Genomic DNA, 21621 nt, shown 5'->3' with positions numbered 1-21621 from the left:
TGCAATATTTTACCAAGTGATGGGACAGCCACGGCTGTTAAAAACTCAACTACACAATTTATGTTAAAGAACTTAAATACAAAAGTTTGAATTAAACTTGGAAGTAGTTGTTTGGCCTTGCTTCTTGGAGTTTAAACTTCAATCAGATTTTAAAAATGTTTACTGTTAAAGAGTTACTTTGTAAATCATCCAAAATGTCTTATGATGATACCAATTTCTAATTTGGGAAAGGAGACACATTGTTTTTCTCTGTACTTTGCTTTCAGTTTGGAATTATTTGGAGACATTGAATAAAATCATCCAACAAATAAAAAATAGCATTTTGATGCTTTTAATGAATTTCAGTTATTTAAAATAAAGCTTGAAAACAGGAAATATTGAAATATATATATATATATAAACAAGAAAGGAACTGCATAAAGTAAACATAAAAAGCATAAAAAATATAAGATTTAATTTTAAAATTCTTCAATTGTACTTTGAAATATGGAAAAAAAATTTGATAGAGTGAGTCTACTTTTCTGCAGGGAGAATCTCTTTTTAAGTTGCAAAAGTTATGGTATATACCAGACTAAAATAAAAAATGAGAACTCCAATGATTTGCAATATCATATTTAGAAAAAAATAATTATTAATACAGAAAATTTGTCTTATAAATATCTTTTCTGAAAAGGTTGGAAGAGAGGCAAAACAAAAACAAAATCTAATGAAAAATATTGGGTTGAAATATTTTTATATTTTAAAGTGGAAAAAATTGTATTATTTTCTATTTAATAGAATTTTCACTGAGATTAAGAGGGAATTTAACATATGTAAAAACAGTATTTCTTAATTAAAAATATTATGATCTACAAGAGTCAATTAACGGTGTCAATAATTTCAAATTTATTAACCATAAAATACAACTTTGAAGATTACATATTTTTAAGATTTCATATTTAAAAAAAATTAAATAAGATCATATTGTGAATGAATATACATTTTTTCAGAAATAAATATACCATAAATATTGTGTAAAACTGATAATATATAAATTTGATTAAAATATGAAAATGTGTATCAAGTATAATTAAATTGCTTATACTATACTTTTACTGTCCAGACCATCCATATAATCAATATAAAGTAGATTTTGCTTTTATAAAATGGATATGCTATTTTTATTTTTTAAAAAAAATTTATTTCTGAATAATAGTTTTTGAATAAAATTATCATATAAAGGCAAAGACAATCTAATATATTAGTCAATAAAGAAATATTCTAAAAATTACACAATTTAAATATCTTGATACCTTTTTAATTTTTTTAAATGACTCTACTTAATTGCTAAATGATGTGACCACATGTTACATGACAAACTTTACCTCTAAACTAAAAATCATAAGTGACAGGTTATGCTGTGACAAAATAAATTTTTTTAAATGTTCAAATTTTGGCCAGAATTGTTGACAATATCCAATGCCTTATTATCCTGCTAGTTCAAGAAAAGGTAAGAAATTAATTTCAGAATAAGCACAAGGGCAGAATTATTGCTTAAACTTGAGTTGCAAACCGTATATATTTTCTATTAATATGCTTGTTAATAATTCCTAAGTTTTTATGAAAGATACTATCTGTCAGATACTTTAAGGGCTTTGTCTTCTTTTACTCTAGCAACCCCATAGAGTAGGTACTACTTTCATCCTTTTTATAGATAAAGAAAACAAGGCATAGAGAAGTTTGGCTGCAAGTCCAAAGTCACAAAAGTGGGAACTTGTGATTCAGCACTGATTCTATCTACATTTCCTTGGAAACAACATTACAGAAGAGTGGTAAGCACTGAATGGTTAGGGGTCCTTTACCAAAGATAAACTTATCAATGTTAAAAGGATACAAGTAGCAAATACAAGGCAAATCATTAAGTAGGAGAAGAGTGTGCGTAGCTATATAAAACATGGTAGGATCAGCTGGCTTAAGCCTCACTTCATCCCTTTGAAGAACTCTTAAATGTATCTGCGTTTTAACAAGCAGATGTGTCTCTAAGTGCAGTGTCTCTATAATACATGGCTCATTTTTCAGGCATCGTTTCACATGAGATGAAAAAGATTTTTGAGATGGTTTTTCCTCTGCTATCTGTTGTCATCTGAATTAGAGAGTTAACAAAATAACTATATGGGGAAAAGGAAACTCATGACAATATTATCTAAGATTGTTAACTTTCCACTGGACTATCTTTTAGGCAAAAAATAGTTTTTTGTCTCCCTCAAACCTCACAAAGTCTCTGACTTAAGGACACAAAAGATAATCAGTGTATATTTACCGAATATTTATAGAACTCACAACATTATTTGATAAGAATTTTTGTCAAAGTTCCAGCATGTACAACATCCTCAGGCAAAGCCATCAGAATGCTTCAGATTTGTACTACCCCACTTCTACAAGGCACTCTGGTTAAACTTAGATTGTATTCTTATTAGCACTCACACAATTTAGTTCTTTGTAAAAATTCACATTTCTGTTTGCACTTTTTTTCTGAAGTCTTATCTCCTCTCTAGCAGCATTTACACAATATCCCCTAAGCTCTCTTTGAGCAATGATAGTACACAGAGTGGGATTTGCCAAACATGAATATTCCATAAAGGATCACAGGGATTCTCTAGCTCACTGACTCCATCGTCTTTGAAGGCAAATTTCAACATTAACAGAGTTCTGTTCCTCCTTTTCAGAACTAAGTGATAATAATAACCCCATGTTATGAGAGTAAATTATATTCAGTAGAGAATTATCATTCATATAGATACAGAGAGAGCATACTTTACTCCTCTACATTTCTTCTTTCCCTAGATTCTTTTGGCATGTTGGAAGAAGGGGTCGATCTTTCAGGTTATAACAACTAGAAAGATATAAATGAGATAAAAATAAAATTAATTCATGGATAGCCATTTAATATAAAAATAAGACCATGACCATAGTTTGGACTGTGACATACTTGGATATAAGAATCAGATTTTATTCACCTTTTTATACCAATATATAACAGAATATCTGGTACATAATATTTGTTTAATAAACATTTGTTAAGGAATGAAGTATGGATGGTCAAACTGGACCAAATCTGGCCATCCCTTATTTTGCAAGGCCTATGAACACACACATGCTCATGCACTTACATAATGTCTATGGCTGCTTTCATACTACAGAGGGAGAGTATGTGGCCTCTTAGTTGGCAGAGCCAAAACAAATTGCCATCTGAGCCATTGTAGAAAATATATCCTAAATCCTGCATAAGAGAATGCTTGAAAATGGAAAAACAAACAAACAAACAAACAAAACTAGTCATCTTTTCCATGAGCATAATTTTATGTACTTACAATTAAATCATATACATGTTTAGTATTTTACTTTTTATTTACTACATTATATGCCTTTTTCTGTGATGAGTTACAGTCTTCATTTTTTTTTAATAGCTGCAACTGTATTCTGTTGTGCATATATGTTGTGTGACTGGCTCTTCCTGACCCAGTTTTAATGTTTGGAGGATAAGAGTCATGTAGATAAGTTGTAAGGTGCTTCTGGCTCTGGCCCTTTCTGGTTCTATCTCCCTCCCATGGTCTTTCACATACATGTGAGTTTAGAGATTGTATATATGCTCTCTTGTTTTATTTTAATATATTCGAGGAGAGTTAAGAGAGCATGTTCTAAACTTTCCTCTTATAGTTAAAATGTAAAACTCGACGTCTTTTCTAAACACCCATAATATGGCCCCTACTAGTAGGTCTAGGTTTTCATTCTTAAAAGAATTCTGCTAAAAGGAGATAATATCACATTTTATTTCCTTAGGTATTTTTTCCTAGATGCTAAATACCTAATATAGAGCTATACCCTAGGGATAGAAACATCAGTGAGAGAGATACTAGACCCTGATGAACAGCTCAGTGATGAGTAAAATTCTAAATACCAAAGATAACAAATAAATTTCATTAACTAGATTCTTATCCGATCGGTACGTCAGTGCAGCAAGATATCTAATTATGTTTAAGTTTAGTGACATAGAGTCTCAGATGGCCAGGAACATGAGTTTATGCTATTTATTTAGGTTCCCAAAACAAAAGTAACTCCCCTAGACTTTGTGTTTCCCAAAATTTCAAAATATGTTACTGTATGAATACACTACAGTAATGGTTCTGAGGGCAGTTGGGCCATATCACTCCCCCAGTGTACCAGTCTGCCTGGTTCTCTTCCATGAGAGCAAGTGTATTTTCTTGGGATCACCTAGTATTACAGGGCTTTTGTTTCTAGGACTTGCAGCTCACAATAACAGTGTCAGTGTTCCTATTATTTAGACAACTGCCAAACTAATTCCTCTAATCAGGTTATAGGAAAGATTTTCTGTAAGTCCTATCTTACATAAGTTTAGTCTTGTCATTCTGAAAGATAACTGTCCTTCTTTCTTTGTCAGATATGAAGAGTCATGAGTCACCTCCACCTTTGCTCAGAAGCAAGAAAGCAACAATAGGCACAGGAACATGACGTCTGGGAAGAAGCTTGTATTATTTCTTGCTGGGGTCACAGGCAGCTTTGCAAGCAAAGAAATGATAAAGAAGAAAAGAGATGCATAAAAAGAACAAGCTTGTTTCCCTTTTGGCTGAGATAATATGCAAGTGAGGAAACAGGTAAGGGTGTGCTGAGGTTACACTTGGTCATATTATTGGGCAGATGGTTCATGAATGACAGACTCATTGTCCTATCTCAAACAGAACGACTTTACTAAATTTGGGATGGTTTCTCTGGTTAATGGGGTCCATTCGCAAGGCTAGGTTCAAGAGGGTAAAGTTCTGTAGCAACATTCAGGTACTTTTCAACATATATTTTCCCTTAACTATGTCATAATACAAGGTACTTAAGAAATTATAGGAGACCTTTGCTATTTCAGGGAACTCTAGACCCCCCCTCTGCAGTACCCATATGGTCCCTTATCTGCCCTATGTTACCATTCCATTCCATTTCCTGATTGTCCCTGAGGCTACAAATGCTGCGAATGAGATGACATTTACTACTCAACTATACTCTTGAGTCACTCGTAGTCCTTATGTCCCTTCTACTAGCTTTACATTTATCCACATGATTCTTCAGTGAGAGGGAAGAAAAGAAGTTTATGATTTAACTTCCATGTGCTACCTGAGCTTCACAGAGCAGCTCTGAATCAGCTAGCTATGAATGCAAAAATATAGAAACTCAAAATTTAATTTAATATGCTCTTGGTTGGCCAATCACAATGAAAATCTCAAACTTGCTACTCAAAATTTAAAATATTCAAACTGCAAGATTCAACTGTAAAATTTTATATAATTGCTCCCTGGGATGTTTGTAGATGATGCACACTTATGCTCCTTCCCCAAAATTACTTCTCTAGTTACCCATCTTTAAACTCTCATTAATAATAACAGCTATGATTTATTAAGTACTTATTATGTTAAGAGTACTGTTCCAAGTGCTTTACATATATTAACTCAGTCCTCAGAGGAAGGTCCTTTTATCATTCCCATTCTATTTTTTATGGTATGCAATCTACAGAGAGATTAAGTAAATTGCTCAAGGTCACATAGCTAGTAAGTGGCAGAGCTGAGTAAATCCAGGTAGTGTGGCTCTGGAGAGCCTAAACTCTTAACAATTAAGCTCTTTTGTTAACCCCTGGACTCATTATGCAGCAGCAATCTTCATTACTGTGTCATCATTTTGTTGAGGAGATGTTTTCATGGTGTTGCTGGAATACACCTAGCAAAAATCTTGCAAATGTACACACTCAGAGAGTACCATGCAGACACTATTTAGTGTCTGAATGCCAAGCAGTCTACAGTGGGTTACAAGAAGCCCTTGTATCTCTCTCATACTTTTGTTGTATCAGGTAAAGATTGATTTGTACTATATTTGAGGCAGAAGAATAAAATATACACATAAAAGAAACAGGAAGTGCTGTTACATAGCTAATGAATATGGGTAAGGTAAGACATAAAAAGATAACCAAAACTGAGAAATGCTATGTGCTGACTTAGAGTGTCTGATGCCTTCCAGGGACATTGCCTTCCTTCAGTCTTGTGATACAAATTATGTGATAATCCCCTCTTCGATACTATTATATTACAAAATTCAAGTTCTTTTTCACTGATGCTTTCATGACATTAACATAGGCACCCCAATCTGTGAAGTAATTGAAGTATATATGTACATATATTATGCTATCTCAAGCAAAATCCGATTTGTTGTGGAAAATTTATGCTCCATTTACCTTGATTCTGCCACCAAAATAATATTCGGTATGGCATGTGATCTGAAGAGAAAGCAGAACCAAGCATCCCCAAGTTATTCCAAGACTCCCCAGTTGTTAATCATATTCCAATGCAAATCTACTGGAGAATTTTAAAATGCCAAGTCAAGCATGATTGGGCATCAAAGATTGTAAACCTTTGGGGAGAATCTATATTAATATGGAAGAGTGGAAACCATTCATATTATTTTAGCATTCCAGAACACTCATCTAACTTAAAAAATTTTTTTTGTTGTTCTTTGAAAGGAAAGATGAATGGGTGTGTATCACTTCGGGCAGAATTCTGCAGAAACTATAATCTACGATTACTGCACTTATCTGAATGAAACTCTGTACTTTATTTTAAAGGTCGTGGCTGTATAATTCTGACTTTAGCAAGTAGGAATATTTTTCAAAAATGTAGTCTAATTTTATTGTTCATCTTTAAATATTCATTTCATATTTGATGGGCTAGAAATTTGAAATTCAAATGACTTCCTTTCCCTTTATTCTTAGCAAAATCATCTAAGAGCTGTAGTTCATTTATAACAAAATACAAATAAAATACACTTCATAATTCAAGAAGAACTAATTAAAATTATTTGAAAGCTTGTACTTATAGGTGAGTAAACTATAAATTCAAGTTGCATAACTCAGAATCTTTATAAGTTTTTTAGAGAAATTAGTCATCTACTGAGTCATTGAATCAGAAAGCTAAAAGGAACATTAAAGTTCACTTCCTTCCAAACCTTCATATAACTGATGAAGTCTGGAGAGTTTCCTCAACAAAGATAAGGTCACTTTCTAATAAGTTGCAAAGTTGAGGATCAAGTTAAGGTCTCTTGTTTCCAAGTCCATTGCACTTTCTACACTTGGCCAATCCATACTGGATACTGAGTAAATCCTTCTAATATCTCATGGTCAATATCAAGCCAGACTACATTTTCTCAAGCCCCAGATCAGGGACTCCAGGTGACACTGAGTCTCCTGTGTGGTCACTGATTTTCAGTAAGACATAATATTCCCACGAATATCCTTTTCCAGAAGAAGATGTAAGTAGAAGGTGATGAGAGAGCTTTTTTTTTCATTTTTTAGAAAATTTCATTATAATTTTCTCCAGCTGATATGTGCAGGCTCTTACTATTAAGCACATTTGACATAAAATCTCCTAACATAAAAGTCCATTTATTATGATAGTGGTCAGGCAGGAAATATGATATAGAACACGCATTTCCTTCCCCATTTCTTTACTCCAATACCAGTTTCCTAGAGCTGCTTTAGCAAAGTAGCCCAAACTGAGTGGCTTAAAACAACAAATATTTATTCCCTCACAGTTTTAGGAGATAGAATTCTGAAGTCAAGGCATCAGTAGGCCACACTTTCTGAAGGCTCTGAGGGAAAATCTGTTCCATGCTTCTTTTTTAACTATTGCTGGTTTCAGGAAATATTTGGTGTTATTTGGCTTGTAGCCACACCACTCTGATTTTTCTCTCTGTTTTCACATGGCCTTCCTTCCTCTTCATATGTGTGTGCTTATGTGTTTCCAAATTGTCCTCTCCTACCAGTTATTGGATTCAGGGCCCACCCTAATTTAATGTAACCTCATTTTTACTTAATTACATCTGAAAAATTTCTATTTCTAAATAAAGTTACATTCAGAAGCACTGCAGGTTAGGACTTCAATGTGTCTTTTGGGAGGCACAATTTAACCCAGTACAGCTCCTAAAAAGATTATTTTTAATAAAGAGAACACTGCTGCAAGAAATAAGAGAAAAAGTATTAGATAATTTTTTTCCTGAACGAATCATAAATTTTAGCTAGCTCACACACACGAAAAATAAAAATAGTAAAGCTGGGTACAATAACAAACCTGGCTTGATACAAGGATTTTTTGAAAGTCAGAAATGAGGCACCATCCCTAATGTGTCAGGTCATGTACACCCAGGGCAGAGATAGGGCAACAGTCCCTGGTAGAATAGGTCCTTTCATCACCCTTATTGTAATTCATTGGAACATTTACCTTTGAATTTTTGTTTTAAAGTTTTATTTACTAGGGAATTGTAAACTATCCATAATCTCTTTTCATACCTACTTACCCAACTGGGATTCTGAGACCCTCTTGCTACACATACTCTGGGCAGAGACATTTCAAGATGGCTGACACTAATCAGTATCTGCTCAATTTAGAGACGATATAATAATTCCATTCAGTACCAGGCATCAACACAGGGTACAGATGGCACGAACTATAGGATACATCAGGTTAGTAATGTTCGATCTATCCCCTTATATCTATTATGAAAGTCTGCTTATGTTTTTCAGTTTGGTGTCATATACGTGTGCGTGCGTATTATATGATAGATTGTAAATTCTTTAAGGGAATAAATTAAACCCTGATTTATTTTAATAAACTTTATAGCAGTTAGTATAATCTCTTGCACATAACAGAGGCTTTAAGAATATCTGCATAATAAAAAAAGTATGGATTTTTAAAGCCAAAACTAGTTATTTGTAAATAAGATTGTGCTTAAATTTCATAAAATAAACTTAACCATTTTTTCCACAAAGTAATACATCTGATCAAGTCATTGCTTAATGAGTTAGTCTCATATATCGAGTACAGAGAAATATGATAAAATTTAGAAACATGTTATTTGGCAAAAATAAACATGTTGGATAATAATTATACTGTGTCTTCTCACAATGTGTTATTCTTAAACTATGCATAGAGAACAAAATTATTTCTACTTTATGATTTTTAAATTATAGAGAAAAGAAAAAACATTGAAAATAATTAGTATATAGATCTGACAAGCTAAATTTATTTAAGCAAGTATATAAAATTCAAATAATAACTAATGATTAATATGTCAATATTTTAAGTTATCAAGCTAAATCATTACTAGTTAGAAAAGGGTACACTGAAAGGTTGTCATTAAAACATAATACAGGAAAAAAATTCTTTTTTTGGGTCATTCAATGTGGAATTTAAAGCTGACAAAGATCCAATTCTTTTAAATGTCTGTTAGAGACCACTAGAAGAAAGAACACAAAAATATCTATATTACAAATTTTTAAATAAACTTTTCATTATAATATATCTTTTAGATCTTAAAATGTAAAGGTCTGAGCATTTGAAGATTTACAAGGAAATTGACACTACACATTTATCTTCCAGTTTGGAACATGGCAGAGCCATCTAGGACCAACTTTATGGGCTCTTCACATCCCTGACAGGCCCAGGTTTATGGTATTTCCATATGCAAAGTCCTGTTTCCCAAGCTTCACCACAAAGATTTTGAGGCAAAAATGGTGCTTATAGAGGTGATCGTTTCTATATTTCTTTTTAAGGTTTTTTTTTTTTCCTCTTAATTTAGTTTGACCACTTAGATTGAATGACTCTGTGTTCTCAAATTATTAATATTACCTTCTGAGGATTTTTTTTTTCTCCATTCAAAGTTATAATAGGATTAAGTTGTGCTGATATGGCTTGTGTGCATCTCTTCTCTGTTATAATTGTCTACTTTCTCATTTGCCCATTCCTCACCATTTTTTCTACATATGATATCCCTACATCTTCCCAACAAACACACATTCTACAATTTTAACAATAATTTTGTCTCATTTGCTATATATTCTTATCACCAAGCATATCACTATATAACAGTTGTTCAATAATTATTGCCCAAATAGTGAAATTGTGATTGAAGAGGTGATTTACTGCTTTATCTCTTGCCTATTACATTTGGGTGCCTCTCTCTCTACCTTTGAAAGCTATGAGAGCAATAGAGTGCAGATATTGGCCGTGCGATGGTTTACTTCCACAGCACAAGTGATAAGTAGTTTATCTGGACTTTTTTTTCTTTCCTTCCTCTCTTTTATCTTTCTTCTTATCTTCCATGAATCATTTGTTTATCTGCTTTAAAAATATATAACCCCTTTCTTTTCATTCCATTTACCTTGTTTCAAAAAAAGAATTTGGACAAATCCATTTCCTTTCTAAATGTTAACAGATATATCTCAAAGATCAGGAAGAAAATGGAGATTTCTGAGATCCCAGGCCAAACCTGAGCTATCAGATAATTTGGTCAAAGTTTTTGCAATTGAAAAAATTTGACTAGTTCAGTAGATTCAAATGTGAGACTGTTTTCTTAAAATTATTCATTTTCAGAAGAATTTCAAAGACACACAAATAACATCGAATCACAATATGTATAATCATCCTTTCAAAGATAGCATGCTATCTATACCAAAGCTTTTTTGTGAAGCCCACATAACCTACAAGATTGCATCTTTAAACTTAATAATTGGTGCCACAGAATTTGACTAGAAGTCATATGTTTCTGACCAGTAACTTTTAACAAGCTTCTCTCCTTGACGGAATTTTGTCCCGCTCTCAGCAGTGTCAGAAATATTGAAATTACCCCCATTAAAAATAATGAGATGCTTTTGTAATGAGTCCTGATCTATAATTTCTGACTGTGAAACATCTTCTTTTCGAAAGAAAAAAATAATTAGATACTATGGAGTTTCTCATCTTAAGATGAAAAAGGTAAGCAATTAACCATGTTTGATTATGTAAACTAAATATTTTAAGAGGAAAAAAGCAGACTGACTAAAAAATAAGTTACATTTGATAATAACATAAACCTGAATGAAAAAGACAAACAGAAAACAGACAAGAGGACACTGTCATTATTTTGCTTCCATGAACCATCATAACTTTTTTTCCTAGAAAAACTTTTCCTGACAGAAAAAGGAGCACAGCACTACTTGGTGAAGTGTTAATTTTATTTCTCAACCCATCAGACACTTGCACTCTTCAAACTTCTAAATGTACTTTTCTTGCCTTAACACTGTCTACCCTGCTGTGAAAATGGAATATATTTTTTTACCAAAGCCATGCAAAAGTTTAGCAAGCAATTTCTTTAAACATCACACACTCCCCCCACAGGGGTTAGTGTAGCATAAGCAGTAACTAACTTTTCTAATATTTCTAACTATACCAGTTACTTAAACCACTCAGCACCTCGTTCTTTGAACACTGACCACTAGACCACCAGAGAACAGCACCTCTTTCTTTGAATCCTCTATTCCCAGTCATCTACAGCAAGTAATATCACTTTGTTAATAATAACAATCACAATAATAGCCTCTGTATAAGTGTTATTAGGTCCCAGTCATTATGCCATGTTCTTATTGTATATTGTCTCACTCTGTCTTTCCAAAATTCCTATATGGTAGATATTATACTTATTCCAATTTTTTTTTATGGGGCACTAGAGATTCAGGAATATTAAGTAACTTATCTAAAATTTAACACAAAATTAGTGGTTACAGTATGGATAGAAAGTAGGATAGTTGGGAAAAAGGAACTAAAATTAACATTAATTTTAGAACTCCACATCCGTTTCATAGAAAATGGAACTCATACTAGTATCCCTTCCCTTTAACTCATGATACTTTAACTCATGAACTTGTCCAAGGTCTTAGTCAGTCACCCCAGTCCAAATGCTGCTTCCTCTTCTAACTACCTCTGGCTTTACTGTGATTGCCCAGGTAGGCTACAGAGTGGGTCTCAGACAACATCCTCAATTAAGAGGGGCAGTCATAACCCAGTTCCTGGCAAGGCAGGAATGCAGAGATAATGCTGCCAGATTGTCCAAATCTTTAAAACAGAAAATTTTATATTCTTATGTGAAATAGACTGCTTTTTGAATATTAAATTTTTAAAAAAACACATGTACAAGTGAAGCCTGGCACAGAGGTTGCCAGTTGACAACCCGTACTTTAAATTCTGCCACAACTCGTGAGGACTGATGGCAGGATTTCTCGATTGTCCTCTCCATGGTTTGAGCAGCTAGCTTCCATGGGTTAAATTTTCCTCCAGTTTTTCTTGCTTTACAAAATTTGACTCTGCTCTTGGCTTTTTCTCCAGTTTTATATTATTACAAATCATTCTCAATAGCTTGTTGATTCCCCTTCTTTTCAACACTTGCATTGAATATTCAAGACAACAATAGGAGTCAAATGTATAATTGGGTGAATCATTTAAACTCAGGTAGCTCATTTGCAGTCTAGCTAGGCTGCTTACCTGCCTGGGAACCCAAGTAGCAGCAGAAAGATCTAGAATTTCATAACAAGCACAGTTTACTTGTAAGCAGAGAAGTGGCAGGTCGTTGTCTGAATAGTACTGAGATAGTAAGGGTAGAAAAAAATGAGGTAGATCTGAATCATTTTCATTTTTTATTAATTCCCAAATAATATTTAAGATAGAAAAATAAATGATTCCACAATAAGATGAACATGGGAGAGAAGTGTTATGTTAACACTAATAACATCAACTAGACTATTGGAAATAGACCTGGAGGGCTGTGGATTCCCCCAGGAAGTTCAGTACCTTTCTAGCTGCCTATTTTGTGAGAGAAAAAGTAATAATATTCACTACCCAGAGGCGTTGATATACAGAGAATCCCACAGAAAATGTTCTTTTAAATCACAATCATTTTTTACTGCACAAAAGTCTGTTTTAACCTGAAGACTTTGGCTGGCTGCAGCCCTACACGCAAATACACCATTCCTCACCCACAGAGAATCTTCTTAACTTTGGGCTCCACCAAGCCGTTTTTGGATTCAAGGTTAGGGTAAAAGTAAGGAAAGGCTCTCCCTAGTGAATGGCTGTTAACAACCCACTGTTGGCAGAAGTGCGCTTTGGAAGACATAGCTCACACATGGAAACAAAGTTTAAACAAAATGACCTTTAGGAGTTTCTGGGACTTGTTTTTCTTTTCTCCTCTTCCCTTCATAACCCTCACTCCAGGTTATTGGGTAGTGTATTATTTTTCTAGAGCTACCAGAACAAATTACCACAGACTGGGTGGCTTAAGAAAATGAAACAAAACAAAAAAATCAGTTGATTGTAACTCTGGAGAGCAGAAGTCTGAAAATCAAGATGTCCATAGGGCCAGTTTCCTCCAGAAGCTCTGGGGGAGATTCTACTCCTTGCTTTTTGGCTTCACCCCCTCACACACATCTGGAGACTCAAGGCATTTGTTAGCTTGTTACTGACTACATCACTCTAATCTCTGACACATCTTCACCTGGCCTTCTCTGTATCTTCTCTTCTATCTCTAATAAAGCACTGCAATTAGGACTCACTTGGATAACCTAGGAGATGATCTCATCTCAAGATCCTTAAATTAATTGCATCTGCAAGGACCATTTTTCCAAATAAGATTATATTCACAGTTTCCAAGATGTGGAAATATCTTTTGAGAGGTTAATATTGAAATTACTATAAGCGCACACACACACACACACTCTCTCTCTCTCTCACACACACATTCTTCTAAGTGAAAGAGAAGATTGGTGAAGTACAGCTTGCCTACTTGTGCTCGCATAATTCCTTCTAGGGGAGATGTCTGAAGACAGTGGACTTAGGCTGAGTCTGGAGACTATACTTCCCCTCCCCATTCTGAACAGGAGCTCTAAAGTATGAGAAAATGGCTCTTGCTATGAATCTCGAAAGAATTAAATTTCTTTCAGATGCTTACTTTGGAAAAATGTATCAAGGAAGAGCATACTTGAGGCAAAATATACTTGGCATTTATAGAGCATAAAATCCGACAAGCACCATCAATTAGACATCCACTATAACGCATCTTCACATAGGTGTTTTGCAAATAAAAGTCAACCCGACTAAGAAAGCTGAAATATGTGCAGGGAGTGTGGTTAAATGATTAAATGAATCCGATGCACCTGCTGCTTAGACAATTTCCGCTCATCAAGTTGGTCTCCAAACACGTTCTATAGGACTAATTTAATATCGACTACTGGGAATAAAGTGAAATCCATTTTTTTTTTTTTTTGCAATGGAAATTACATTCTCAACTAAGGCAACTAAGAAAACAGAGAAAGCGAGAAAGCTCACGGGCTTTAATAAAATTTCTCTGGGGATCTGTTAGGATGTGCTTCTAGAAGTTGCATTTGCCTTTTCGCTCGCATGCCTGTCTCCTCAATCAGGTAGAAATTACATACTTAGTCTGGGCCAGTCTTGTTAAGACTGGATGCTTTCTCCAAAAATTCACTTAAAGCCTAAACCTATGGCTTTCAAGTAATTTTCTGTGGAAGGAAACTTCCGAGCATCCTCTTCTTTCCTACTTTTAAATTTCTAAAGTATTATTAGATGTGGGTTCTCTAGCTTCATTTCACTTTTCTTGTCTCATGTCTCCATCTGCCTTTCTCATCCCTTGCTTGCCTTAACCCTGTTTCTTTATGAATGTCTAAACTCTTTGCTAATCAGTGTTGTTCATGGATGTAGGAGCTTGTTAGATCAATAGCACCTCAGGCACCTAGAAACTTGTTAGACCAATAGTACCTCAGGCACCATCCCAGACTTTATCACAAACACCTTAACTGTGAGCAGAGTAAACTGCAAAACATGCTACCTAACTCACACTTGCTTGTTAGGTTATAGCCATTGCCGTGGCTTAGCTTCCTGCCCTCCTAGCAAGCATGCTCTCTTCTTAAAGACTCCACTTCTTCACCTGCTACTTGTGTAGCACAGTAGATTTCAATCCTAGCTGCATATCAAAATCTCCTGAGGAATTTTGGTTGGTCATCCTTTTTCTTTTCATCGGAAAAGCTCCATTCTCCGAGATCTTAATTCAATTGGCTGTGGATGAAGCTTGGGCACAGTATTTTTTTTTTTTAATTCTCCCTAGGAAATTCTAATGTGTAACCACATTTGAAACCACCATCATAGAACAGTGAAACCACCTTCATAGAACAGTGACTCAGTGGTTCCTGAGTCAGCAGTATGAGTATCACCAGAACTTGTTAAAAATGTACATTCTTTACCTTCATTCCAGGCTTTCTGAACCAGAAATTCTGGGAGTGAGCCCAACAAACTGTGTTTTAACAAGCCTTATAAGTGATTTTGATGGCAGCTAAAGTGAGAAACAATGCCTTTGAGTATCTCTTCTCACTCTCTCAGAGTTCCACGGAAGGTACACAAACGAAGTCTGGTTCTTACCTGGAGTAAGAAGAATTTACTTGGAGGAAACACTTTGAATATAGAGACAGACCTAAACATGATACATATGTTCAGATACATGTAATTCTACTCAGAATGTGACTAAGTTCAAGAAAATTGCATGTGAGTGAGCAGAAAATAAACAAACAACAAAACAAAACAAAAATTATTAATTCTGAGTGAAAGGATTTCTGTAGAAAGAGGAAATTTATGCAGGTAACAATCATAAACAATAGGAAGGAAGAGGGCATTTAGGCAAGTAGGATGGTTTATTAAATGATAGAACAAAAATAAATAAACAGATGGTAGTCGAACTACAGAGAATCTTTAATGTCACTGTAAGTCATCAAGTATTTCTAAAAAATATGAAGACAATATTTAATGTATGAGCTGCAGTTAGCTAAAGAAAGAGAAGGTAAAGGACAGAGATATTTCCGGGCACTGAAAAGAGTATGTACATAGGCTCTAAAACAAGAAAAATCATGGTATCTTCAGTAGAATCCCAAATCAGAGATCCTCGAAGTAGTCATTTAGGATGCAGGCTCTGAGTGCTCATCTGTAAGGGTGCTGTGAAGCTGATTTTACAGAGGACAGATTGATAGGACTTGTGACCTTGAAATTCCAATTTAATTCTAAAAGAATCCCTTCCTGATTATACTTGATAGAATTTTCCCAAGTATTAAAGCCTCCTTTATTCTTCATCTATCATTCTAATTTCTTTCTTTTAATGTAAACTAATGGGATACTCTGAATAAGTAAAATTTTGAAAGCAGGAAAATTTTATAATGCAACACAACCCTGAGGGTTGCCACAGTAATGCAGTGTTGAAAAACAAATATATTGTACATGTGTGATGTTCCTCATTTGTAACTATAGCTTCTTTCTTGGAGAACCACCATTTAGAATCATATCGTGGGCTTATTCTCAGTGCCATAAACATATATATGACATATATACATATATATGACATATATATGTCATATATATCATATATATATGAAAAATAAAATATAGCATGCATTTAATAGTCTTTAATGCTTCACAGCCATTTCTTGCCTTTGAAATAATAGGACCCAAATTTTCCCCTACTCTACAGTCTGGACAACATACCCTATCTACAAACATCCTCTTTCTGGATCTCATATTATGTACTCTCACAGTCACACCAAGATTAGAGGATGGAACTCAGGTCTGACCAATCAAAATGTCATATTTCCCTGATCACAGAGATTGAATGGTTCCAGATGGCCCAAAACACTAGATTGTGGAACTTGATGAACTTATTCTAATTTTTCAGAAAAAAAAATGTATAACATGGCCAAGAACATTTTATTTAAAGTAGTATAATAAGGTAGAACTTGTTCTTCTAATTATCATAATAACCTGTAAATCTATAGCAATTTAAACTGTGTAATATTAGTTTAAAAACAATCAAATAGACCAGTGGAGTAGTATAGAGAATCCAGAAACAATAAAACATAGAGAATTAATATTTGTGAGGATATAATTTAAAATAAGTAAGAGAAACAAAACTGGTAAGAAAAAAATATTTCATAAATAATGTTGGAAAAATTAGCTATCTAGTTGAATACTTATTATATACCTGTCCAAAAGTGAATTTTAGATTAAAATGCTAAATTGAAAACCCTCTAAAATAATTCTTTTCAAATTATTGCCACATGTTATAACCATATTGTGATCTTTAAAACACACACACACACACACACACACACACACACACAAACAGATCCATTATATTACCAATTAAATGAGAATCTGTGAGGGTGGAACCCAAGCATTAGTATTTTTGAAGCCTTCCTGGTTCCAATGTGCAGCAAAGTTTGAGAACCATTACTGGATAGCTGAGAAATGTGCTCCTGAGCTTTCTAGCAGTCAAAGCAAAGAAAAGGTTAATAATAAGTAACAAAATTTTCATTAAAAATAATAAAAGTCAAATGTTCAGTAGATTGCTGGTCTTGAAAAATATAGAGAGATAACACTATTTAAAAATTTCAGGAACAGCCACTTTGGAAAACAGTTTGGAGGTTCCTCAAAAAGTTAAAACTAGAAAAATCACACGACCCAGCAATTCCACTTCTCTGTATTTATCCAAAGAAACCAAAACACTAATTTGAAAAGATAAATGCACCCTTATGTTCACTGCAGTGCTATGTACAATAGCTAAGATATGGAAGCAACCTAAGGGTTCTTCATTAGATTGAATAAAGAAGAGGTGGTACACACACACACACACACACACACACACACACACACACATACACACACAATATTACTCGGCTTTGAAAAAGAATGAAATTTTACCTTTTGAGTCAACATGGATGGACCTAGACAGAGTTACGCTAAATGAAATATGTCAGACAGAGAAATGCAAATACTTTATGACCTTACTTATATATGGAAAATAAAGAACAAAATAAACAAACGAAACAGAAACGGACTCATAGATACAGAGAACAAATTAATGATTGCCAGATGGAAGGGAGGTTGGGGGGCTGGGTGGAAAAGTTGAAGGGATTAAGAAGTACAAACCGGTAGTTACAAAATAGTCATAGGGATGTAGAATACAGTGTAGAGAATATTGTCAGTAATATTGTAATAACTATATGTGGTGCCAGGTGGCCACTAGACTTATCAAGAACATCGCTTTGTAAATTATATAAATGTCTAATCACTATATCGTACACCTGAAACAATATAAAATAACACTGAATATTAACTTTAATTGAAAAATTAAAATAAAAAAAACTTCATATATTAACAGTGCATTAACCTGTTAACAGTGGCTGTATAACACAAATGCCTTTGTTAATTGTGCTTTTCCACCTTTAAAACTTCACAGAAAGATCCTAATTGCTTAACTATAGAGAAGTCAGAAAAAAAGGTTGTAGAAAACTTAGCAGATTTATCCCCTATAAATAGCCAGAGTAATTATCTATTAGGAATGGACAGTGGCTTTACCATCATCAAAAATAGTTCACTTCATGTTATGTATGTGTTCTTCTCTATTCATCAATTCTTCATATCATTTAACACTTGATATGCCTGACAATAGAGCCCTAATGCAGATATTTTGGACTTGAAATATCTAGACCATTTCATCTTCCTAGACATAAATATCATTTAATCACACTGAACTTAGACACGACTTCTGAATATTTCTATTATAAGCTTCAGACTATCACTATCAAATAATTAGAATCAGTACATAAATTGAAATATAGGAATTTTCCTTTCCATTGTGACTACAAAGAGGGAGCCACACTTGGAGGGGTAACCCAGTGGGAAATAGTCTGAAACCCTGAAACAGGGAAAAGATGCTGGGATGAAGATGGTACAACAAGGAATTAATAATCTAGATCTAAAATGAATAAAATAATCTAGATCTAATAATCTAGATCTAAAAAATTCTAGATCCAGAAAGAAGAAACCAGGTGTCAAAGAACCGTGAAGAGTCTAAGATTTACAAATTTGAGCCTTACAAGTTGGTCTGTTATTATCATAGATGCTCAAAGAGGATATGAAACTCCTGGATCGGAAATAAAAAAGCTCTATTACTGAGAGCACAGGAGGCAGCTTGAGCTTCATGCTCTCATCAATTGCCTTTGATCCTGAAGTCCCACGGGGAGGGTAGGTGGGTTTAGGTGGGCTCAGGAGGATATTGCCCACGCTATATGTTTGCTCCACAGTTCAGGAAACCTAAGATTAGAAAACACCTAATCTGTAAAGGGGGCTGCAAGCAGACCTGTCCAAATTTTGCCCTGATGGAAGCATTATCATTATTATATTGCCTTCTGCCCTGAAGGAAGGTAATACTCCATCTTCCAAGAACATTTTCTATACAAACATGCTAGATAGTCCAAAAACATGCAGAGACAAAAAAAAAAAAATTAATTAGAGAAAATAAAATTAGCAGCCCACATTATAATCCCAGTTTTTCAAGACAGATGACTTATTGATTAGATTTCTAGTTAGAGAAGCACTGTAAATCTAGGACATAATGGGAATTTCCTCTGCCCCTATTAATCTAATGCCCATACCCTGCAACCAGACTCAGATCTCTGAGGGTAATACTACAGTTAAGGCATTACTCAAGATGCCACATTTTTATCTGCTACTTGGGAAATGTAATGGATTTCCTTCCAAAATATACATCTATTATCCTTTTCATTATGGATTTCATTATAGGTGGACAACTCACTAAAAACATAGCCAAAGGATATCATTATTATCTGATACTTTACAACTCCAATTAAATTAGTCAATTTAAGAATGTTGAAGCCAATGGGGAAATTCTCTGACATTAAATAGCTCTGGCATTTTCAGCAGTCTTGGTTAGTTCAGCTTTGCACAGAGAACAGCTGGAGAGGTAAGGGTACAAAGCAGTGCTGATTGCAAGTCAAGGAACCTGAAAAAAATCCAAATTAAACACTTGCAATTTCTGCTCACCCCCAGGGACAGCCATTGGGAAATGGGCCCCCTGAGACAGAGAAAGTGATAGCAAGGGAAAGTAGGAGGATGGACACCTGCAGTCATCCCATAAGCTTTCCTTGAAATCTCTTCTTATTCATAGCAGCACTTGCTGATTTGGAAATATGTTCAGCTTCCTTTCCTCAGGATGCTATTGAGTATATTCTGAGGCAATGACCACAGCTAATTGAAAGATGATGACATGCCAACCAATACAGTATAGCAGAAAGTGAACTGGGTTTGGAGTCCAGTGTGTGAACTACAATTAACTGGCTGTGGGACCTTAGGCTAGGCCCTCTTCTGCTTTGAATTTCAGTTTCCTCCTCAATGAAGTGAGGAGATATTCACTAGGGCTGTAATATTTCAAATATCTTACTGGGAAGGGGCAGAATTCCAAGGACAATCTTTAAAACAACTTGATGGAGGGAAGGGGAATGGGTCGAAGAGAAAGACCAAGAAACCAAACCTTACGTTTTCCATCAACTAATTCAGGTGTAGATTTTATGTATCTTATATTCCTATATGATTCAATTTTAGGTAAGGATTCTCTGCCAAAATGAATTTAATAAACTTTCGAATATAGTCCCTTCTGCCACTAACACTATTATTTTTTTCAAAAACTTCCTCTAGTGGAAAACCAACAATAACCACACAACACACAACACACACACACACACACACACACACACACACAATCGAGGGTAATAAGTCTTCAGGGAATCAGAGTTTAATTTCATATAATAAAGAAAAACTCCCTGGAGGACCCATCTAGATTCATTCGAGATTCAGATATAGAATCCTGAAAGGGAGTCCATTCAAAGCATGCTGGGAAATAACATATATAGCCTTTAATTAGAAATGAATAGTTTAGTGCTATCTCCTTCTCGTTCATTTATCTCTTTTGGAAGGAAACTTAGAGATAGATAATATAAAGATACAGCCATGGGTAGGTCAGACCCATTTTATTAATTTGTTCTTGGGTTATTAGAGCTGAGAGATGGCTAACTGAGATAGATGAGAATGTGCAGGGGAAAAAAATTTCTCATGACTCTACATGTACAGTCTGCCTTTAGAAACTTTACTGCTAAGGCAAAGCAGGTGAAATGTTTCTCCCCTTTTATATACTCCTGTCATTTTGATCTTCTCATCTATTTTAGAATCTCATTGTAGTTAAATATTTTACCATTGAAATTGTCTCATTAGTAGCAAAAGGAAGGGAGGATGGGAAACACATCCAGTATGAGTGGAGGGTCTTGTGCCACTGAGGGCTGGCTTGACACTTCATTGCCTAGACATGGCTCTGAATGAATGTAGAAAACAATGTTTTTAACCTTTCTTTTCAATTCTTTCTCCCATTTTCTGAGAAGGGCTGGCTTTGGAATTAAGACGATATTCTGACTTGTTCCACAGATGCCATAAAATCTAGATTTAGGGCTCTGGGAAGGAAAGAACTTCCATATTAAGAGATCCACCTGGTGAACTTTAGTCTAGTGGTAAGACTAGTGTGTAAACAGGAGGGTCACCCAGGCTCTGTTGGACACATATACAGGGTAGAGCCTTCTGTTCCTCATGTCATAGATTGATGAAGACATAAAACTCAGACACAAAATGTTATAAGAATGTGTCCAAAATGTCAAAGACCAAATCAACCTGGAAACATTCCAACTGGTTTTTATATAGAGAAAAAATTGAGCCAGAATATGGTATGCACCCTAAAAGAGAGATAGTATGTATTGTCAGCTCTTATGCTATAATCAGTATGGAATCCTCTAATAGAGTAAAATCCCCCCCCCAAAAAAAATAGATTTCCATAAAA

At 34.5% G+C, this 21621-nt stretch overlaps 1 protein-coding gene across 1 annotated transcript in view; it reads right to left on the bottom strand.

Annotated features, from left to right (window-relative positions):
• DPP10 (dipeptidyl peptidase like 10) overlaps positions 1-21621 on the bottom strand; it is a 1197668-nt gene that overhangs the window by 992488 nt on the left and 183559 nt on the right. The gene's annotated exons all lie outside the window — the stretch shown is intronic.

Source organism: Rousettus aegyptiacus, unplaced genomic scaffold, assembly GCF_014176215.1.
Source record: "Rousettus aegyptiacus isolate mRouAeg1 unplaced genomic scaffold, mRouAeg1.p scaffold_m13_p_2, whole genome shotgun sequence".
In the NCBI taxonomy this organism is placed as follows: Eukaryota; Metazoa; Chordata; class Mammalia; order Chiroptera; family Pteropodidae; genus Rousettus; species Rousettus aegyptiacus.
The sequence above is the reverse complement of the archived record's forward strand: the minus strand, read 5'-3'. Positions and strand labels throughout refer to the sequence as shown.